Raw genomic sequence first — 23,154 nt, forward strand, 5'->3', positions numbered from 1 at the left:
TATTTGACCTTGGTCAAAATTAACATTGTATTTTGTATAGCACTCATCATGATGATACATAACAATCACATTTAAGCATTATGAAGTATCTTATTACCATTGCTCTGATATTTGATCATTTTTCCAAGTAATTAAATGTTTCCCTTCCTTTGATTTTTTCCTTTTTATTTGTATCTAGATGGGCTTCCCAGGTGGCTCAGTGGTAAAGAATCCACCTGCCAGTGCAGGAGACACTGGAGATGTGAGTTTTAACCCTGATTCAGGAGGATCCTCTGGAATAGGACATGGCCACCTGCTCCAGCGTTCTTGCCTGGAAAATTCCATGGACAGAGGAGCCTGGTGGGCTGTAGTCCCTGGGGTTGCAAAGAGTCAGACATGACTGAGCAACTAAGCATGCATATTTATATAGATGTACAAAGGGTACGAGTTGGTTAAATTCCAGATTACTTTTTATTATCTAATTGCTCATGGAATGCTACTTTCAACAGAAGGTACCCTCCCCATATAAGTCTCACCAGACTTTATGGTCAGGGGAAGCTACTGCTGTATTTGGAAAGAAATGGGCATTATTTAGAATTCAGGGATGAGTGAAAATCAGAATGAATGAACGCATCATGTCAAAAAAACCCCCAAAAAACTCCTTAGCATTCCTAGAAAAAAACTCCTTAACATTCCTAGAAAAAAAAATTCCAGATCCTCCACACACATAATCAAGCATAATAGTAGGAAGAAAGCATTTAACCAGTGGAACCACAGAACTTGACACAAGGCAGAATCGCATCATTGTCTCCTCACTTCCTGCTGTTCCTGTTATGACCCCAGACTTGAGAGCATCTGCCTTAACCACGGCAACACTTCAGAGAGTTTTAGGTCTAACTGTCTCTCATTGCTGTGTATGAGTTGAAGCCAGTCAATTCAGAGCTCTAAAATCTCATTATTTTTATTATTTTCCCAAAATGAGGAGCTTGGACTAGTTAAGTAGGCTTCAGACTTAAAGTAACTCTCTAAGTTTGGAGCAGATAATGGCGGGATGCTCTGGCTGAAGGAAGGGGGTGAATGGCCCAGAAGCTTCTCTTGATGAATGTTTAGAGTTCTAAGGAACACAGTTTGAAGGTGTGTGGACAAGTCAGGCTCTAGGATCCTGATAACACACCATTGAAAATAGGCATTTGTAATATGCCTCTATACTACTAGCCAGGTGGTTGGCATATGTAACAAATATTTTTATGGTAACTAAACTCGCCAGTCTAGCTATGTTCTATAATTTGCAAGTATTGACCAACATCTCAATTTTTGTACAGCAGAATATATAGATTTGAAACAACTAACAAAAATACTGTCATAATACTTTTGGTGATTTTCTGACAGTAACTAAAAGAAGGATATATTTCTTACACCCATGGCTCTAGGAAAAGTGAACACATGAAAGGTAGACTAAGAGAGTCTGTGTTTCAAGAAAATGAAGATATTCCTATGGGTTTAATGTGCAAGCATGCATACGCACCACCAACACCACCACCACTAAAAATAACAAGACCGAGTAGCGTGGAAACATACACGTTACCATATGTAAAACAGCCAGCCAGTGGGAATGTGCTGGGGAGCTCAAACTGGTCCTCTGTGACTACCTAGAGGGGTGGGATGGGGTGGGAGGTGGCAGGGAGGTTCAAGAGATAGTGGACATATGTATGCCTATGGCTGATTCATGTTGAAGTGTGGTAGGTACCAGCATAATGTTGTAAAGCAATTATCCTTCAATTTAAAATAAATAAATTTAAAAAAAAACCCCAAACAAAAAGAACCACAAGAAACCCCACAACCCTTCCCTACGTGCTTTTCTCCCTTAGCTACCGGGGAACCACTGGTGTCCACTTGCTTGTCCTCGGCTCACTCCGTTCCAGTGGCTAGCTGTGCTTTCCGAAGCTGCACCTTCTTCCTGTTTCTCTCCTGGCCGGGAAGGCAGCTTCACATGCTTTGTTGCAGCAAGTCCAGACTCCTTCTCTGGCCTCACCCCAGAACCCCACCCTCCAAATCCAGTCCATGCTGCTCTTCCAAGGTTAATTCTGAGGATTCCTCCTTGTGCTCCTCTTGATCCAAGCAGGCTTATTTCTTCCCCCAAAGACACAGATGCTCCCAAAGCCACCTTGCTCCCTGCCCAAAGGCCAGACTTCTGTTCTTTCCACTTGACTTGGGGCAGCCCTAAGCTTGTGTTAGGAAGAAGGACTATTGCTACTGGAAATCTCTCATAACTTAAAAAAAAAAACGTAGGATGTCAAATTTTACAATTATTGTAATTACAATGAAATATTTACATATGAGGAAATACTAGAAAGAAATATTTTTAAAAATCACATTGGCAATATTAGAAGGTAGAAATCAATAGGAGATTCTTGTTATTTTTCTGTAAGATTCTTATATTGCATTGATAATTACACTGAAACAAAGGAAAAGTAATGAGTTTTAACTTTACATTAAACTCTGGACTAAAAACAGATCTCTAATAGTCCTAATTTAAAATTCTGTGGCTTCATGATGTGAAGTAAAAATTTCTCAAGAAAATGAAAGGATGAATAAGCCAATAGATTGTTTATAGCCATCTACAAACACAATCTTCATATACACAACTGTAGGTAATATATATTAATAAAAGATAAAGGTTAAAAAATTTCTATCTATTGAATCAAGAACCTAGATGATAAACTATATTTATTTAAGAAAGATTACTATTTTTTTCAGAAAAAAGTTCTCTTGCTTTTTCTTCCCAAGCTTGCTATTAGAGACGAGATTTTAAGGCTTATCCTTTTCTTTTTTTTTTTAAACACACAAAGCCAACTTTAAAAAAAGAGAAAAAAGAAAAACCAGCCTCTGATAGATTGCCCAGTAGAGAATTATTTATATGAAAAATCCTGCCTAAGCATAATTTTTTGAGATGACATGTGCTTTGAAAATACAATATGATTTCATCTTGAATGTAAAAGTAACTGTGGTGTTTTTTTTTTTTTTTTTTTGCTGACACCAAAAGATACAGAACCTGCTGATATAACACGGATAGTAGTTGGCTCAATCAATCCTGAAGCCTATAAATCCATGTGATATACAGTATACAAAATGGTATTGAGAAAAATATCATTGATTTATGTAATTGGAAATTTGAGCAATACAATTTTACTTAATTATGTTTGGTTTTCCTCCTTGAGAGCCTGCGTCTCTGATGATGGGGGGTTGGCTGTGACTCTAACAGAACCTGTTTCTTCCATCCTGTTCCTCTTTGGAGAGCAGTTTTGGATCTATCACAATTGTTTTTGTGGTCCCCTGAGTGTGAGAGCGTGCTGTGTGCCGGGGAGGAAAGATGGAGGTGAGTTTTAAGGGTTACTCATGAATAAAACTGCAGCACATGGCACTCAGGAAAGGAAAAAAACAAAAACCCACAAACAGATAAAATCAGACCAGCCAGCTAGTCTCCTGAAAGTGTTCATATCTCGGGCTTCTCAGGTGGCTCAAGGGTAAAAGAATCCACCTGCCAAGCAGGAGACATGGGTTAGATCCCTGGGTCGGGAAGATCCCCTGGAGAAGGAAATGGCAACCCACTCCACTATTCTTGCTTGGGAAACCCCACAGACAGGCAAATCTCAGTCTTACCTGTCTCCCTTAATGGGTATTTTGAGTGTACCTGATCTTTCACTCTAGAAAGTATGTTTGACGTATATTGGCTCTTCTCACACTGAGAGAGCAGCCTCAGCAGATGTCTGTTGAATGAATGAATTCCTCTCCAGTGAAGTCGACATCCCGCTGCCAGAAAAACCATTCTCAAATGTCGCTTTCATTCCTTCATTTCCTGTTTTCAAAACTTCAGAGGCCTCACTCACCCAGAGCCCACATTTATCTTTCATGGTTCTTTGCGATCTGGCTTCAACGCTGATTTTCAAGCTTTATCACCTGCTCACTGCTTCCCTAGGCCTGCCCCCTACTGTGCTAGATGTCCAGCTACTCACGGACTCCTGGAAGGAAGTGCAGGCCAAGAGCTGTCATTTTCTCACTTGTTCCCACTTACCGATCTCAGGTGTGCCTCTGCTTGATCCCTCCTGCTTCTAGCGAGCTTGTCCATAAACTTCCAACCCGTGAGTGATGCAACCCAACCAGTAAGTGGCCTCAAACTCCTCCTTTGAAGCCGCACCGGAGGTGCTAGTATGTCTCGGTGGCGCTTATTCTCTTACTTTGCTGTAATGTCAGTTGTGCGCTTGGCTATGGTTGTGCATACGTTTTTTCATGTTCTCAAATATGACAAATGTTATGAGACGACCTCAAAATATTTTGAATTCCCGACAGAGCCTGGCACAGTGTTATGCACATAGAGTGTTATGAGCTGAACTGTGTCTCAGCAAAATCCCTATGTTGAAGTCCTAACATTAAGCACCTCAAACATGACCATGTTTGGAAATAGGGGTATTGCAGGTAAGCAGTATATGAATCTCAGTCAGGGTGATCGATGCTCTTAGAAAAAGGGGAGATTTGGAGACAGACACATACACAGGGAAAGTGCCAGGTGAACATGAAATCAGACAATGGGTATGTCAAAGATTGCCATTAAACCACTAGAAACCAGGAAGAAGACATGGAACAGTGCCCTCAGAAGGAACCAGCTCTAATAACACTTTGATCTTGAATATCTAGTCTCTAAAACTGAGAGACAATAAATTTCTGTTGTTTAAGACTTAGAAAACCAACTTATGGCTGCTGGGCTCAGGTTTGGGGAAGGATAGCTAGGGACTTTGAGAAGGTCATGTACACACTGCTATATTTAAAATGGATAACCAACAAAGACCTGTTGTATAGCACATGGAACTCTGCTCAATGTTATGTGCCAGCCAGAATAGGAGGGGGGTTTGGGGAGAATGGATACATGTATATATATGGTGGAGGCTATTTGCTGTTCTCCTGAAACTACCACAATATTGTCAATTGGCTATATCCCAATACAAAATAAAAAGTTTAAAGTCCAAAAAAGAAAAAAAACCAAAACTCTGTTGTTTAAGCCATGCAATTTGTGGAACTTTGTTAAGACAGCTCTAAGAAATTAATACCACATGCTTAATTAGCATTTATTAGATCAAGGTGAAAGAAAGGCCAAGGGCTCATGTGGCCTTTTTTTTTTTTTTTAAAAAAAAGGCAAAACACATTTATTAAAACAAAATTTTAAAAAGTAGACTACTTTCGGAACAGTGTTTTGGGCTTCCCAGGTGGTTCAGTAGTAAATAATCCACCTGCCAATGCAGGAGACATGGGTTTGATCCCTGGGTTGAGAAGATCCCCTAGAGAAGGAAATGGCAACCCACTCCAGTATTCTTGCCTGGGAAATCCCATGGAGAAAGGATCCTGGCAGGCCACAATCCGTGGGGTTGCAAAAGAGTTGGATGCAACTTAGCGACTAAACAACACCACCAACAACAAAGAGCAGTTTTGGGTTCACAGCAAAATCAAGTGGAAAGTTGGGAGATCTGCCATACTTCCTGGTCATGCCTGCACACAGCCCTCCCCACCACTGTCATCCTTTGCCAAGTGGTACATTCGTTCCAGTTGATGAAACTGCACTGATGCATCCTTATCACCCAAAGTCCGTAGTTTGCCTCAGGGTTCTCTCTTGGTGTTGTACAAATGGGTGTTGGCAAATATAGTCACTATTACAGTGTCATACAGAGTATTTTCACTAAAATAAAAGTGAAAGTTTTTAGGATTTCACTTAAAAATCCTCTGTGCTCTGTTCATTTCTCTCCCAACCCCAATTCTTACAGCTACTGATCTTTGCATTATTGCCATCGTTTTATAGTATGCAGCCTTTCACATTGGCTTCTTTCGTTTACCAATACTGTATTCCAGATTTGTCCATGTCTTTTCATGACTCAATACCTCATTTCTTTTTAGTGCTGAATAATTTTCCATTGTATAACTGTACCAGTTTATTTATCCATTCATCTACCAAAGAACCTCTTGGTTACTTCCGAGTTTTGGTAATTATGAATAAAGCTATGAACATTCATGTACATGTTTTTGTGTGAACCTAATTTTTCAACTCATTTAGTTATGTACCAAGAAGTGTGATTGCTGGATTGTGTGGTAAGAGTATATTTAGTTTTGTAAGAAGCTGCCAAAGTGTTTTTCCAAAATGGGTGTTCAGTTCGGTCACTCAGTCGTGTCCAACTCTTTGTGACCCCGTGGACTGCAGCACTCCAGGATTCCCTGTCCATCACCAACCCCTGGAGCTTGCTCAAACTCATGTCCATTGTGTTGGTGATATCATCCAACCATCTAATCCTCTGTCATACTCTTTTCCTCCTGCCTTCAATCTTTCCTAGCACCAGGGTCTTTTCCAATGAGTCAGTTCTTCAAATCAGGTGGCCAAAGTGTGGGAGCTTCAGCTTCAGCATCAGTCCTTCCAATGAATATTCAGGACTGATTTCCTTTAGGATTGACAGGTTTGATCTCCTTGCTTTCCAAGGGACTCTCAGGAGTCTTCTGCAACACCACAGTTCAAAAGTATTAATTCTTTGTTGCTCAGCTTTCCTTATGGTCCAACTCTCACATCCATACATGACTACTGGAAAAACCATAGCTTTGACTAGGTGGACCTTTGCCAGTAAAGTAATGTCTCTGCTTTTTAATATGCTGTTTAGGTTTGTCAAAGCTTTTCTTCCAAGGAGCAAGTGTCTTTTAATTTCATGACTTCAGTCACTGTCTGCAGTGATTTTGGAGTCCAAGAAAATAAAGTCTGTCACTGATTCCATTGTTTCCCCATCTATTTGCCATGAAGTGATGGGGTTGGATGCCATGATCTTAGTTTTTTGAATGTTGAGTGTTAAGCCAGCTTTTTCACTCTCCTCTTTCACTTTCATCAAGAGCCTCTTTAGTTCCTCTTCACTTTCTGCCATAAGGGTGGTGTCATCTGTATATCCGAGGTTATTTATATTTCTCCCTGCAATCTTGATTCCAGCTTGTACCATTCTGCATTGCCACCAGCAATGAGTAAGGATGTGATACTGCTCCCATCCTTACCAACATTTGGTGGTGTTAGGATTTTTGTCATTCTAGTAGACATGTAGTGGCATCTCTGTTAAGTTGCATTTCCACAACGATATATGATATGAGCACTTTTATCATATGCTTACTTGCCATCAGTGTATCTTCTTTTGTGAAATGTATGTTCAGGTGCTTTGCTCATTTTTAAATTAGGTTGTTCATTTTCTGATTTCTGAATTAAAAGTTCTTTGTCTATTTTGGATAGCAGTCCTTTATCATGTATATCTATTGCAAATAGTTTCTCCCAGTCTGTGGCTTGTATCCTCATTCTTTTAGCACAGTCTTTTGCAGAGCAGATGTTTTTACTTTATGCAGTCCAGCTTATCAGTTATTTCTTTTGTATATCATGCCTTTGGGGTTGTATCTAAAAAGTCATTGGCAAATCCAAAGTTACCTACCTAGATTTTGTCCTCTGTTATATTTTAGCAGTTTCATAGTTTTGCATTTTACATTTAGATCTATGAACCATTTTGAGTTAATTTCTGTGAAGAATGTAAGGTCTGTCTAGAGATTTTTTTTTTTTTTTTTTGCATGTGAATGTCTAGCTCGTCCCACACTATTTGTAAAAGACTATCTTTGCTCCATTGTAGTAACTTTTCTCATTTTATTTCTATAAATATATTTAGTTGAATAAAATTTTGTGTGGGTCTATTACTGGGTTCTCTGTTCTGTTTCATTATTTATGTATTCTCTTGCCTATACCACACTGTATTGATTACTGTAGCTTTAATGAAGTGAGTCTTGAAGTTGAGTAGTGTCAGTCCTACAATTTTATTCTTCTTCAATATTGTGTTGGATATTCTGGATCTCTTGCCTTTTCACATACATTTTAGCTTCAGTTTGTCGATAGTTGAAAATAACTTGCTGTGATTTTGATTGGGATTTAGTTCAGTTCAGTCGCTCAGTTGTGTCTAACTCTTTGCGACCCCATGAACCACAGCATGCCAGGCCTCCCTGTCCATCACCAACTCCTGGAGTTTAACCAAACTCATGTCCATTGAGTTGGTGATGCCATTCAACCATCTCATCCTCTGTTGTCCCCTTCTCCTCCTGCCCTCAATCTTTCCCAGCATCAGGGTTTTTTCAAATGAGTCAGCTCTTCACATCAGGTGGCCAAAGTATTGGAGTTTCAGCTTCAACATCAGTCCTTCCAGTGAACACCCAGGACTGATCTCACTTAAGATGGACTGGTTGGATCTCCTTGCAGTCCAAGGGAGAAGAGTCTCTTCTCCAACACCACAGTTCAAAAGCATCAATTCTTCGGCACTCAGCTTTCTTTATAGTCCAACTCTTACATCCATACATGACTACTGGAAAAATTGCATTGAATCTATAAGTCAATTTAGGAAGAACTGATATTTTGACAATATTGCCTTTCTACCTGTGAATGTGGGAATTTTTGTTAGATTACTAGATTTATACCCAAGTATTTCAATTCTGGAGTGCTAATGTAAATCATATTGTGTTTTAAATGTCAAATTCTACTTGTTCATTGTCAGTATATAGGAAAGAAGTTGACTTTTGTGTATTAACCTTGTATCTTGCAACCTTACTATAATCACTTATTAGTTCCAGGAGTAGTTTTTGTCTATTATTACTTTTAAGCTTTCTACATAGGCAATCATGTCATCTGTGAACAAAGTTTTATTTCCTCCTTCTTAATCTTATATTTTTATCTTCCTCTTTTCTCTTATTGCATTAAACTAGCACTTCCAGAATGGTATTGAAAAGTCAGAGCTGTAGAGGGGACATCCTTGCCTTGCTTCTGACCTTAGTGGGATAATTTTGAGTTTCTCATAATTAAGTCTGATGTTAATTATAGGGTTTTTTGTTTTTAGAAATATTCTTTATCAAGTTGAGAAAGTTCCCCTCTATTTCTAGTTTATTGAGAATCTTTACCATGAATGAGTGTTGCATTTTGTCCACTGCTTGTTATGGATTTTTGATCCATTCATGTGATTTTTCCTTTTTAGCCTGTTGATGTGATAGATTACATTAGTTGATAATTGGATGTTGAACCAGCCTTGTATACCTGGGACAAATCCTACTTGGGAATGGTGTATAATCCTTTTTACACATTATTGGATTCAATTTTCTAATATTTTTTGATGACTGTGCATGACAATGTATTGGGGAGGACGAGCTGTGGCAAATAGACCTTTAGTGATGTGGAGGCAAGGTGTAGGGGAAGGGCCATGTTCCATTGCCCTCTGGTTAGGTTTTAGTCTCTCAGTGAGTCTGTTCTTCTGGACTGGGACCTTCACAAGTGCTTCTTAGTCTCCTACCCCTTTTGATGGGATGTAATAGCCTGAATGAGCTAGTGTTTCCCTTCCCCCAGGTCACTTAAGCTCTGATCAAATCCCAAATTAAACTAATACTTCCCTCTTTTGAGGAAAGGCTTTGTTAAGAAAACCAAAATGTTCTAGCATGTTTCTAAATGGTTTCTTCTTCCCTCCACCTCCCATACAAGGAGTTTTTCCTCTGATAGTCAGAGCCTTGTTCATCTTTTGGAGGTAAAACTCACAAAAATGTGGAGCTCCCCCATGACTGAGCCCCCTTGGAGTTTCTGTCTCTCAGAGTTGTTTACAATGAAACTCCAGCAATTTCTCAATGATTCTCAGGTTTTTCTAACCCAGTAGTAGTTGCTGTGGAGTTTTCTGCTCTGTAAGTTGCGATTTTCAGCATCTTTCCTATTTTTGAGGCAGCAGTTTGCACTGTAACCTCAGGTCTCTGACCTCTTATTAGAAGTGACACCTTCCAAGCTCCTTACAAATTGGGCCGGAAACCAATAGTCCTGTGGACTTTTTAATTACTTGCTGGAGTCACACACAGCTACTTTGGCTATGTGTTCAAGGCAAAGATGACTCACTATTGTGAATATGATGCAGGTTTAAAATTATAATCTACTGCGGGAACTTCAGTAGGAGTTCATTAGATACAATATGAGTTTGGATTAAAATACCAAGAAAAGCTTTCTCATATAAATTAATTGCTGTAAGAAATCAAATTTAATTCATTAAAACAGAGCAAAAAAACAATTTAGATAAATTTAATCCTTTATATTTTATTAAGAGCCAAATATATATAGAAATATAAAACATCATTCATTTTGCTTTTTGCTGCTCTAATACGTGGCATTTAAAAAAACTCCATTCAAAAAAGTGAGAATAATTTGCCATTTCTAGGCTCACGTAGTCATCTGATATCAAGAGTCACGTTGGATCATATGCAAGCTCAGATCTTTCTCCACCTCCCTTTTTACATTCATAGCTCAATAATCTAATTCTCATTTCACAAGTTTCTCTTTAATAAATGGGAGAGAAACATCACTGCATATTTTACAGCAGTTGCAGTTTTTTGAACTAGGCTGCTCCAAAAATTAATTGCTTCATTGTGTAGAGTTCCTCTTCCGATTTTTTAAGAAATGGGAGCTATAGCTTGCCTTCTTTGAAGTGTTTCATCATTTTGCTTATTTTGTTCAGATGCTTTGAAAATGCCTGAAAGATTAAAGAAACTTAAATGTAAAATATCTTTTTTTCAGTCATGGAAACATTTAATAGTAATATTAAATATGAAATAAACTAGATTCTTTACTGGCTGAGCCACCAGGGAAGCCCCAGAATAAACTGCAGTGTCCCAAATCTATATTGAGTTAACTGGGCATCTCCAGTGGCTCAGCGGTAAAGAAGCTGTCTGCAATGCAGGAGCCACAGGAGATGCAGGTTCGATCCCTGGGTTGGAAAGATCCCCTGGAGAAGGAACTGGTAACCCACTCCAGTATTCTTGCCTGGAATCCTATGGACAGAGGAGCCTGGCAGGCTATAGTCCATATGTTTGCAAAGAGTTGTACATGACTGAAGCGACAGCACAAGCATACAACAACGTAGCTAGAGGTAAATGGGTGACATTCATATGTCGTGTGATTTCCCACACTGTTCTGGGCATGGTCTGCCTTCAAAGACGTATTGTGTATATAATATACAATTAAAATTATACTATATAAAATTATATATAATATATAATATGTTAATTATAATATATAAATAATATAATAATGAAAAGAATAATATGTAATTGTATATAATTGTATAATATAATATAGAATACAATTTAATATATAATTATGCATATATATGCAACTAGTCAAGACTTTTATTTATCTTTAATTAATCTTTTGCCCATAGAGTAGCTATTGCTGACTCATGGAATGCTCTTTCATCAGTGATTAGGAATCTTCTCCTCCTGGCTTGAGCACCCGGGGGGGTTTGTTTTTAATGACATAATTTGAATTTGCATATTTGAAAAGCTTTACTCAGTGAAGTACATTTTATATATGTGTGTACAAAATCCATTACTGGGTTAAGCTATGATTTTTTGGGATGAAAGAAACAATTCTGTCTGCACTGAGTTGTAGTTAAGCTCTGAATTTTCTCAACTTCTCTGACGTGTATCCTAATTTTCCTTCCTCCAGTTTGATAAATAATATTGACCTCATGGTTACCCATTTATCTGTTATGCATTTATTTGAAGCTCTGCAGGAGATGCTATGTGTAGAAATCCCTGGGTCTCTCAGAACTGGTGAGGTCTTTCTGTTTGACTTATTCTAGCTCAGATGTGTTAGTGTTCATCACAGTTTGGTATTTTTTTTTTCCCCCCGGGGGTAGTGTGGAAGGTTACCTTATCTCCGTGGAGGCCAGGGTCAAAAGAGACAAGCATGCTGAGTTTCCATTCCACATGTGGTCTGCTCCAGCCTCTTCCTCCGCTCTGAGCTGACATGTGTGGGGAGACTCAGAGACAAGCTTACAAAGGCCTGCAGTCCTGATCTGAGGCCATCAGTTAAACCTTTTCCTCCAGCCCTCAGCACAGCCTGGGTCCAACTTGTCTAGGGCACACATCAGAAGAGAGGTAGGGAGGATGAAAAGGTGATACACATATGGAGTAGAAAGCCATCATGTCCTTGCATGCATCTCTTCCCTTATCCAACTTAACTCCAACAAAAGAATCGGAAGCTCTTGGTGAAGATATATATCCCAAACTCCTATGAAATAATAATAGATAGAGTAGTGGCGTTTCCAGGATGAATAAGTATTAGAATTGTTGGATGAAATAAACCTTATTTTCTATTTTGTTGTTGTTTAGTCGCTAAGTCATGTCTGACTCTTTGGGGCCCCATGGACTGTAGCCGGCCAGCCTCCTCTGTCCATGGGATTTCCCAGGCAAGAATACTGGAGTAGGTTGCCATTTCCTTCTCCAGGAGATCTTCCCAATCCAGGGATCCAACCCACGTCTCCTAGATTGGCTGGCAGATTCTTTACGCTGGGCCACCAGGGAAGCTCACACCTCTCTCCAGCTCTACCAACTAGCCTCGTAATTTTTAATTTGTGCTGCTGCCTTTAGGATCCTGAATATTCATATATTCATATATGACTCTCTGATATATGGAAATGACATGAATAACAGTATTGTCACAACTACCACTCAACTTTGTAGTATTTAGTTGTGTATGTGTGTTAGTTGCTCAGTCATGTCCAATGCTTTGGGACCCCTTGAACTGTAGCCCGCCAGACTCCTCTGTCCATGGGATTCTCCAGGCAAGAATGCTGGAGTGGATTGCCATTCCCTTCTCTAGGGGATATTCCTGACCCAGGGATCCAACCCAGGTCTCCAGTGTTGGAGGAAGTTTCTTTACAGTCTGAGTCACTGGGGAAGCCCTAGTATTTAATTACATATGATCAATGAAATTACCCAATCTGACAAAAAGTCTATAGGATAGTACCTCTAAATAGTAAATATATTGGTATAGTGTATAGATTATACATTATAGAAATAGAAAGGTACACGTTTCTATTGTGATAGATGCAGTATTCCCAATTCAAATGTTTCTTCAGAGAAAAATATCAGAATAACATTCTCTTCTGCTCACCACCTCTCAATTTCTTTTATTTTTCTGCACCTAAATATATATATACTTTGAGTATGGAAAGACCCGCAGTTGCTGACATATGAGAAGGAGCTTGTTTTGACAGAATCTCCATATTAGTTTGGTAGAAGAATTTCTTGAGCTTTGGTGAGCAAGATAATTTATAAAAATTCTAGGATTTCAGCAAACTAGTCAGGAAACATTAGAAAAATTTGAGTGTACATCTCCAGTGTTCAGTAATTTTTTTCTGTCATTCTTCTTTTTCCAAGACATACAAAATCAGGAATAAATAAGTGCCTGAGTAAAAATGCCAGTGGTTTTTGACCTTAAAGTACCAAACCAGTGGAAGTACTGGAATTCAAACACTGCCTTGTCCTCCTTTTCTCTGGGTACCTTGGCACTTTCCTGGTGGTCTTGGCATCCCCACAGTCTTGAGCAGCTTTACTCTGGCTCCTTGCTCTCTGCTTACAATGGGGCAGGCATCTCTCAGCCTTCCTGTTTCTCTCCCGATCAACTTCCAGGAGCTTGATAGAGGCTCTTTAAGTACATGCCCCAGTGCCACACACATCTCTCCCCATCAGATAAGACCTCAAGGTCTTCAGCTTATTCTTTCAGTTCAGTTCAGTTCATTCACTCAGTTGTGTGTGACTCCTTGCGAACCCATGGATGGCAGCATACCAGGCTTCCCTGTCTATCACCAACTCCTGGAGCTTGCTCAAACTCATGTCCATTGAGTCAGTGATGCCATCCAACCATCTTATCCTCTGTCGTTCCCTTCTCCTCCTGCCTTCAATCTTTCCCAGCATCAGGATCTTTTCCAATGAGTTGGCTCTTTGTATCAGGTGGCCAAAGTATTGGAGTTTCGGCATCAGCGTCAGTCCTCCCAATGAATATTCAGGACTGATTTCCTTTAGGATTGACTGATTTGGTCTCCTTGCTGTCCAAGGGACTTCCCGGAGTCTTCTCCAACACCACAGTTCAAAAGCATCAATTCTTCAGTGCTCAGCTTTCTTTATAGTCCAACTCTCACATCCATACATAACTACTGGAAAAACTATAGCTTTGACTAGATGGACATTTGCTGGTAAAGTAATGCCTCTGCTTTTTAATATACTATCTGGTTTTGTCATAGCTTTTCTTCCAAGGAGCAAGCATCTTTTAATTTCATGGCTTCAGTAATCATCTGCAGTGTCTTAGGAGCCCAAGAAAATATAGTCTGTCACTGTTTCCATTGTTTCCCCATCTATTTGCCATGAAGTGATGGGACCAGATGCCATGATCTTAGTTTTGAATGTTGAGTTTTAAGCCAACTTTTTCACTTTCTTCTTTCACTTTCCTCTTTAGTTCCTCTTTGCTTTTTTGCCATAAGAGTGGTGTCATCTGTGTATCTGAGGTTATTGATATTTCTTCCAGCAATCTTGTTTCCAGCTTGTGCTTCATCCAGCCCAGAATTTCACATGATATTATTTAACTATGCATAGAAGTTAAATAAGCAGGGTGACAATATACAGCCTTTCCCAATTTGGAACCAGTCTGTTGTTCCATGTGCAGTTCTAATTGTTGCTTCTTGACATGCATACAGATTTCTCAGGAGGCAGGTATGGTGGTCTGGTATATTCCCATCTCTTGAAGAATTTTCCACAGTTTGTTGATCCACACAGTCAAAGGCTTTAGTGTAGTCAATGAAGCAGAGCTAGATGTTTTTCTAGAACTCTCTTGCTTTTTCTATGATCCCATTGATGTTGGCAATTTGATCTCTGGTTCCTCTGCCTTTTCTAAATCCAGCTTCAACATCTGGAAGTTCTTGGTTCATGCACTGTTGAAGCCTGGCTTGGAGAATTTTGAGCATTACTTTGCTAGCATGTGGAATGAATGCAATTGTGTGGTAGTTTGAACATTCTTTGGCAATGCCTTTCTTTGGGATTAGGATGAAAACTGACCTTTTCCAGCCCTGTGGCCACTGCTGAGTTTTCCAAATTTGCTGGCATATTGAGTGCAGCACTTTCACAGCATCATCTTTTAGGATTTAAAATAGCTCAGCTGGAATTCCATCACTTCCACTAGCTTTGTTCATAGTGATGCTTCCTAAGGCCCACTTGACTTTGCATTTCAGGATGTCTGGCTCTAGGTGAGTGGTCACACCATTGTGGTTATCTGGTTCATTAAGATCTTTTTTGTATAGGTCTTCTGTGTATTCTTGCCACCTCTTCTTAATATCTTCTGCTTCTTTTAGGTCCATACCATTTCTGTCCTTTATTGTGCCCATCTTGGCATGAAATGTTCCCTTGGTATCTCTAATTTTCTTGGAGAGATCTTATTCCTTAGCAAAAGTAAATTCTGTGCCTCCAAAGGACATCTCCCACCAGACTTTGGGGAGCTGCTTACATTCTTTTACTGGGAGAGTTAATTCTGGGGTTTATAGGTTCAGTTCTCCATCTGACATTTTTCCAGTATTTCTCCCAAGGTGCTAATGTGTCTTCAACAATTAAAAAGAATTCAAATAGTCAGTTTAGGAGTTTTCTTTTGCTACAGTTGAGGCTGTCCAGTTTATAATTAGTGATTGAGAAGATGCCTGTATGTGTATAGGGTAAATAGTCCTACAAAGTTCAATATCAATCACCTGTTTCCCTAGGATCAATAAGGATGTGTGTTTTGTTACCATGTTTCTGAACTATGTCCCAAGGGAACAAAATTCAGAAGGAATATTAGTCTCCTTAAATCATCTGTTCTTGTTTGTAGTAGTTTACACTATTAATACACATGTAATAGGCATTTAAAAATTCATTTTGCCATCATTTTCTGTTTCAATGCCATTGAATCATTCATTTTTCTCCCCCACTTAGTAGCTAGGTATTGGGCATTTACTCCTTGGAGAAGGAAATGGCAACCCACTCCAGTATTCTTGCCAGAAAAAATCCCATGGACAGAGGAGCCTGACGGGCTACAGTCCATGGGGTTGCAGAATCAGACACATCTAAGCAACTGAGCATGCACGCACATTGGACACTTACTACATGATTGCACCATGCTCTGTGCTAGGCACGCTGAGCAAAGAAGATGGACAGGAACTTGACTTCAACAATCTTACGGGCTATTGCCTCTTAATCATATAAATAGTTAACATCATTATAACTGCCCATCTCAACTTGGAATGATTCTTTTTTTAAGACCTGGCACTCCAGTTACTTTCAAGGTGAGAACACATACAGTTTTAAAACACAGAAGTCATAGAGAGGCACTAGTATATCTTACATGACCTTCTGAAAAATGTTAATTTGCAGTGTGTTTCCGTATTTGGCAGTATGCTCTGAGAGTTGTAAAGAACGGTATCTGCTTATTAATATAAAATGGTTAATTGTGAGTATAATATACTTGTTTGTATAAAATGCAAATTAAATATCAAGAATACATTTGATTGTTTTGAGAAGTCAACATAAAACGTAGAATGTTAATGCTGTAGGGACCTGGAGAATGTCTCATCTCATCCCGTTGTTTTACAGAAAGGAAATGAAGAGGCGAGAGATAGCACCAGGTCACCCCTACCCCCTGCTTCACACAGAGGGTTTAATTGAGATCAGCTGAGGCCGAATGGCCTTACCACTGACTCCAACTATAAAAAGAGAATTGCAGAGGAAAACAAAAACTTAGAAGGGGAAGCTGGGTTTTCTTCAGGGAATTGGTCTAGTGCAAAGCTTTGCTGTCCAGGACAGCTTAGAGACAGAAGCCTGTTACAGAGATGTTGCTTTAGGAGGTCACTGGCTTGAGGTTTCCAGGAAGAGGAGATGGATGATTTTGAAATCCTGAAGAATAAGGGAACCAAGGGCTATTCTCAAAAATTTCACTCTAAAGGTAGTTGAAATTTCTTGGGAATTTTAGCCATTTAAGAATGAATTGCAAAATGTTTTAGAGAGAAAGGATTGGCTAAAATACACTTATTAAAAGTCAGTTATCCATTTCATTAATTCTAAGTCACAAGTGACTTAAAATGCTCCATTATTTTATATGCCACTGAGAAGGAAAGATTGCTGCCCATGAAACACTGATACGATGCTTTCTTACCACTTAGAATTCATTTTATACTCATTTAAAGTCTTTGGACTTAGATATAGTTTTTTTTTTTTTTTTAATGAATCATTTATCATTCTTTTGCCTACAGAAAGAAGGAAAACATAAGGGAACTAAGTAATTGTGGTATTCTAATGTTTCTTCCCATTCAAAGGCCAGTTCTTCATCCATTTTCATTCATCATTATTAATGTCCTTGTTTGTGTGCATATCAGCCTTTCCCTTTGAAGACATTGAGGGTCGTTGTTTCTTAAAGAATCTGTAAGATAACCCAAAGCTATGGTGCAGGGCCCTTCACCTGGCTTTGACTCCTAGGTCAGGAATGGGGCTCATCATTTAGTTATCACCCCAGACCCAACTCCCCACCAACATTAGATTGTAGGCTCTATACAAGAGTGGTTTTCTCATTTTCCAGGAATTTTTCCCAAGTTGTTGATGTTAGGCCACACCTGGGCAATGAGAACCCTGTCATGATTGCCACAGGGCAGACAGAGATTGTTAGATACCACCTAGAGACATCCTGATTTTGGATTTCAGAGAGTAAAATGTAAAGAAGTGTGACTCTCAGAACTAATGAAATATGGCACTAAAGGACTCCTCACCTTTATTGCTTTTTTCCCTTTGGTATTTGACCTATTTTGCAGACAAAGTAAATTAGCTGCTTTGTTTTGTTACTGTGAGTAATTGAGCTTGGGGTTGTGCGCACTACCTGCCGCTTTTCTCTTGGTCAGCATTTCCTGTATGCCTTTTCCGAACACAGGTGATCTCCCAGTTGTTAGCAGGTTTCCTATGTGGAAAGAATTCTGTGGTTACAGAAGTCTGGGAGATGTCATCCACCACCTTTGTCTCTTGAAGAAGCACCATTCTAATAAGTAGCAAAGCCTCTGAGTAGTCCTACAGTGAAGAACCCCATTTTAAAGCTCAGCTCTGTTTTCAAATCTGTGTGACTGTAGAAGTCTTCCTCCCCATTTTTTGTGAGTGCACTCTAGCAGAATTTGAGAGATTCTCCTCTTAGCTTGTACCATTCGTCTCATATGACCTGTCCTCACCTATGGGTCCGTACCTAACACACCATTCCTGGATGGTCTTCTTCATGCCCAGGGTTTCACTGTGTACATCCTGTTGAGGACTCCCAAAGCCACTTCACCCTGGACATGATCTGGAGACATTGGCTTGGCAACAGATCATCCCCAGGTCAGAGTCTCTCATGCCCTTCCACCTCAACGTGTTCTAAAAGAAATTCATAATATTCATGTGTCCCCAGACACAGTGTTCTTGGGTTCTCTCTCTTGGTTATAAACAGCCAGGAGATAACACCCCATCAAGGCACAACCATCCCCTGACAGTGCCCCGTGGTCAGCCCCCAAGTCCTGTAACTTCAAATCCGTGAGTCTCCAGCTGGGTCCTTCCCTGTCTGGCCACTGCTACCTTAATTCAGCCCCTCTTTGACTGGAATACTGATGCCCTTGGAGTTCTTTTTGCTGGGATCCATCCTCCTTGTTGGGCTTCCCAGGTGGTTTAGGGGTAAAGACTCCACCTTCCAGGCAGGAGAGGTGGGCTCAAACCCTGGGTTGGGAAGATCCCCTAGAGAAGGAAATGGCAACCCACTCCAGTATTCTTGCCTGGGAAATTCCATGGACAGAGGAACCTGGTGGGCTACAGTCCATGTGGTTGCAAAAGAGTTGGACATGATTTAGCGACTAAACAACAAAAGCAATTTTTGTTTTAACCAACCCCTCTGGTGGTTTTCAAGTGAGTTATGCTGGACATTCTCATTTAATGGGAACTAGAAGTTTCTTTTTAAAGAAGGAGAGTGGCAAATGTGATTGTAAGGAAACAATCAGGCAACAAGAAAGATAGTTTTTGTTGTTTAGTCACTAAGTAATGTCTGATTCTTTCTGACCCCATGGCCTTCAGCCTGCCAGACTCCTCTCTCCATGGGATTCTCCAGGTAAGAATGCTGGAGTGGGTAGTCATTTCCTTCTCCAGGGGAGCCTTCCTGACCCAGAAATTGAACCTGCACCTCTTACATTGGCAGGGAGGTTCTTTACTGTTAAGCCACCAGGGACGCCACCCGCCCCCCTCAAATTACATATGCATTTATGGTAAAATACTATGCAGTCACTTTAAAAGTTGTACTTATTTTTATGTTTCTTAATATGGAAGACAGTTCAGGCTATATTTTTAAGTGAAAAAAAAATCAGATTACAAAATAGTTTGTATCATATATTCCTCACTAGGGACACATAAATATTTTCCATATATATATATATGGCTTCCCAGGTGGTACTAGTATAAAGAGCCTGCTTGCCAAGGCAGGAGACATAGGGACCCAGGTTCAATCTCTGGGTCAGAAAGATCCCCTGGAGGAGGGCATGGCAACCCACTCCAGTATTCTTTCCTGGAGAATCTCATGGACAGAGGGGCCTGGCGGGCTACAGTCCGTAGGGTCACAAAGAGTCTGACATGACTGAAGCAACTTGCCATGCATACCATATATATGTAAAGATTATGGAAGTATATAAAAATGCTAAAAATCATTTATCTGTTGGCACTGGGTATCACACACGGTTTTAATTTATTTTTCTCTGTTTTGCTTATGTGTTTTGAATTTTCTAATACTGAAGTGGTATACTTCTAAAATTAAAAAGTTAAAAGTTATTTGAAAGATTTGGTCCTAAAACACTACTCCGTGAGTAAGTTTCCCTGATGTGGCTCTTCCCAGCACTCACTACTCACGTGCTTTGTTGCTGAGAGAACAGTCCAGGCTGTGCTCACATCTGTTCCGTGTGCTGGGCTGTGAACTCCTTGAGGACAGAAGCCATGTCTTAATTATCTTGTATCCTGTTATTTAGCCCAGTTTGACCCTCAGTGAGTGCTCAGTAAATGTTGAAGGAATGACTGAGACTGATTTTGTAAAGAAAGCTAGATTTAAGGCTCTTTCTCGCTGGTACATGTGTGTGTGTGTGCGCCTCTGCTCACCAATGCTGGGCCCTGCTCTAGGCACGTTATATGCATTCCCTACGAGGTAGGTAATCCCATTATTACTGCTGTTACAGGGTACAAATGGAGGCTTGAAGGTAAGATCGGCCGGTGGATTTGCTCTGAGTTGCATATGCCTTACTTGAAAACCTCTGCTTTTAAATGCTATTACACTGTCTCCTAAGGGATTCTCTGGTGGCTCAGTGATTAAAGAATCTACCTGCAGTGCAGGACCTGCGGGAGATGAAGGGTTTGATCCCTGGGTTGGGAAGATCCCTTGGAGAGGGCGTGGCTACTCGCTCCAGCATTCTTGCCTGGAGAATCCCATGGACAGAGGAGCCAGATGGGCTACAATCCATGGGATTGCAGAGTCGGACATGGCTGAAGCAACTTAGCTACACTGTCTCCTGGGGCTCCACCATAACCACACAACACTTGGAAATAAATGCACTTCATGCGGCAAAGGCCTGGGATGGTGGCAGGCTCCTGATGAAGGGAAAGGTGGTTCTGATCTGAGTGGAGACCTGTTCAGAGCCGATGCTATTTTCCTGCCCCACAGTTCTGCCCAGAGTGGCTCCGTGCATCGAACCTGATGTGGTACCAGGTCACCATGCTGACTCGAAGCCACGTCTGTGTCTTAAGTTGGCTCTTGAATGTGTGGGCCTGGCATTCGTACTTCCAGAGCCCTGAGGAGAATAGAAAGCAAAAGCAAAGCAAATACATAAGCCTAGAATCTTCTATTCTGTGTGTGTATTAGTTGCTCTGCTGTGTCCGACTCTTTGGGATCCCATGGACTGTAGCCTGCCAGGCTCCTCTGTCCATAGAACTCTCCAGGCAAGAATACTGGAGTGGGTTACCAGTTCCTTCTCCAGGGGATCTTCCCGACCCAGGGATCAAACCCAGGTCTCCTGCTTTGCAGGCAGATGCTTTACTGTCTGAGCTCTACTATTCTGATCCAATCTAAAATCCTTTATTGTTGTCATTCCGTCACTCTGTTGTATCCAACTCTTTGTGACTCCATGGACTGCAGCATGCCAAGCTTCCGTGTCCTTGACTGTCTGCTCAAACTCATGGCCTTTGAGTCAGTGATGCTCTTCCCAGCATCACAGTCTTTTCTAATGAGTTGGCTCTTTGCATCAAGTGGCCTAAGTGTTGGAGCTTTGGCTTCAACATCAGTCCTTCCAATGAATATTCAGGACTGATTTCCTTTAGGATTGATTGGTTTGATCTCCTTGCTGTCCAAGAACTCTCAAGAATCTTCTCCAGCCCCACAGTTCAAAAGCATCAATTCTTTGGCATTCAGGCTTCTTTATGGTCTAACTCTCACATTCATACATGACTACTGGAAAAACCATAGCCTTAACTAGACGGGCCTTTGTTGACAAGATAATGTCTCTGCCTTTTAATATGCTGTCTAGCTTTGTCATAGCTTTTCTTCTAAGGAGCAAGCGTCTTCTAATTTTATGTCTGCAGTCACTGTCCACAGTGATTTTGGAGCCCAAGAAAAAGTCTGCCACTGTTTCCATTTCCCACTCCCTCCATCTATTTGCCATGAAGTGATGGGACTGGATGCCATGATCTTCATTTTTTGAATATTGAATTTTAAGTGAAATTTTCCACCCTCCTCTTTCACCTCAAGACTCTCTAGTTCCTCTTTGCTTTCTGCCAATAGGGTGGTGTCATCTGCATATCTGAGGTTATTGATATTTCTCCTGGCAATCTTGATTCCAGTTTGAGCTTCATCCAGCCCGGCATTTTGTATGATGCACTCTGCATAAAAGTTAAATAAGCAGGATGACAATATACAGCCTTGACATACCCCTTTTCCCATTTTGAACCAGTTTGTTGTTCCATGTCCTGTTCTAACTGTTGCTTCTTGACTTGCATACAAGTTTCCCAGGAGGCAGATAAGGTGGTCTGGTATTCCCATCTCTTTAAGAATAAAATCCTTTTATTACTTTGCCCTGAATCAGCAACATGTCTCTGTATACGTAAAAGAGAACGTGGTGAGAACAGAGAGTTGCTCTTACCTTTCCACATATTTAGGGTGTTGCCTGGGTTCCACAAATCTAAATATCCTGAGCAGCCCATCAGGAGGAGTCAAGTGGTTTCCAGTTGGTAAGAACTATAGTGGCATTGGTATGACTCCCCCTCCCAGCAGCATCTATGCTATCCCCTCACTTGGTTTCCTGTTGGGTGACCAGCCATCCAGATGTGATTGGGACCGAGTGGTTTTCTGTAACCAGTTTTTGGTGTGAAAACTGGCATGGTGGGCTACTCACCAGCTCTCCCCTATATAACCCCATTAGGCAGCTTCTTCTTATCCTTTCCACCACCACCACACACACACACACACACACACACACACACACACACACATTGCAAATACCATTTACTCTTTTTTCTCGTAAAAAATTAATGCATTATAAGAGGTTTGGAAAATAAGAAAGGTGTAAAGAAAGACAAAACACATACCCACAGAATCCTACCATCATCTAGGAATAACTGCTATTAGCATTGTGATATATTTCCTTTCAGTTTTTTTTTTTCTCTTATGGACAACCTTTTCTGTGACTTATTTTCACATTTCACAGTTGCCTTCAGTACTCATTCCAACCGAATTATCTTCATAAAATTATTTGTAGGTGTGAGGACAGCCTTGGATGATTTATTCCATCCCATATTCCTGAGATATGGTCCTGGACAGATGCCCGAGGTGTAACATGCAAGAACTACCAAGGACTTCAGAACCAGGTAATTAAATCCTTAACAGAGGGTAGCAACCATTTTTGAGGTTGATAGGTAAAGGAAAGCAAGGGAAGTTGCAGAATATTTAGCAGAGAACCACAACAACCTTGGGATATTGCATTATGAGATTGCAGAGTTAATTCCATAATTATGATCAGTATGTGAGTATTTCTTATATGAAAGAGAGTGATAAATTATTCCCTGTACCTCTAGTGAAGAGTCAGACAAGAAGAAATGAGTCTTGAGCATAGTGTGAAGGATTTAGGCTAGATAATAAGAAAAGTTATTAACTACCTTAGTGGGTTAGAGAGTCTAAGAAATCTTCTCTGAAAGTCTTTAAAAACGATAAGAGATTTTTCCTATCAAGGA

At 40.3% G+C, this 23,154-nt stretch overlaps 1 long non-coding RNA gene across 3 annotated transcripts in view; it reads left to right on the forward strand.

Annotated features, from left to right (window-relative positions):
* LOC139033056 (uncharacterized) overlaps positions 1-23,154 on the forward strand; it is a 318,814-nt gene that overhangs the window by 11,948 nt on the left and 283,712 nt on the right. For all 3 annotated transcript variants that reach the window (XR_011485692.1, XR_011485694.1, XR_011485693.1), the window contains exon 2: positions 22,683-22,791. This is a non-coding gene — a long non-coding RNA (uncharacterized lncRNA). The remainder of the gene's footprint in view (positions 1-22,682; positions 22,792-23,154) is intronic.

The sequence above is a fragment of the Odocoileus virginianus genome, chromosome 34 (genome assembly GCF_023699985.2).
Source record: "Odocoileus virginianus isolate 20LAN1187 ecotype Illinois chromosome 34, Ovbor_1.2, whole genome shotgun sequence".
NCBI classification, from domain to species: domain Eukaryota; kingdom Metazoa; phylum Chordata; class Mammalia; order Artiodactyla; family Cervidae; genus Odocoileus; species Odocoileus virginianus.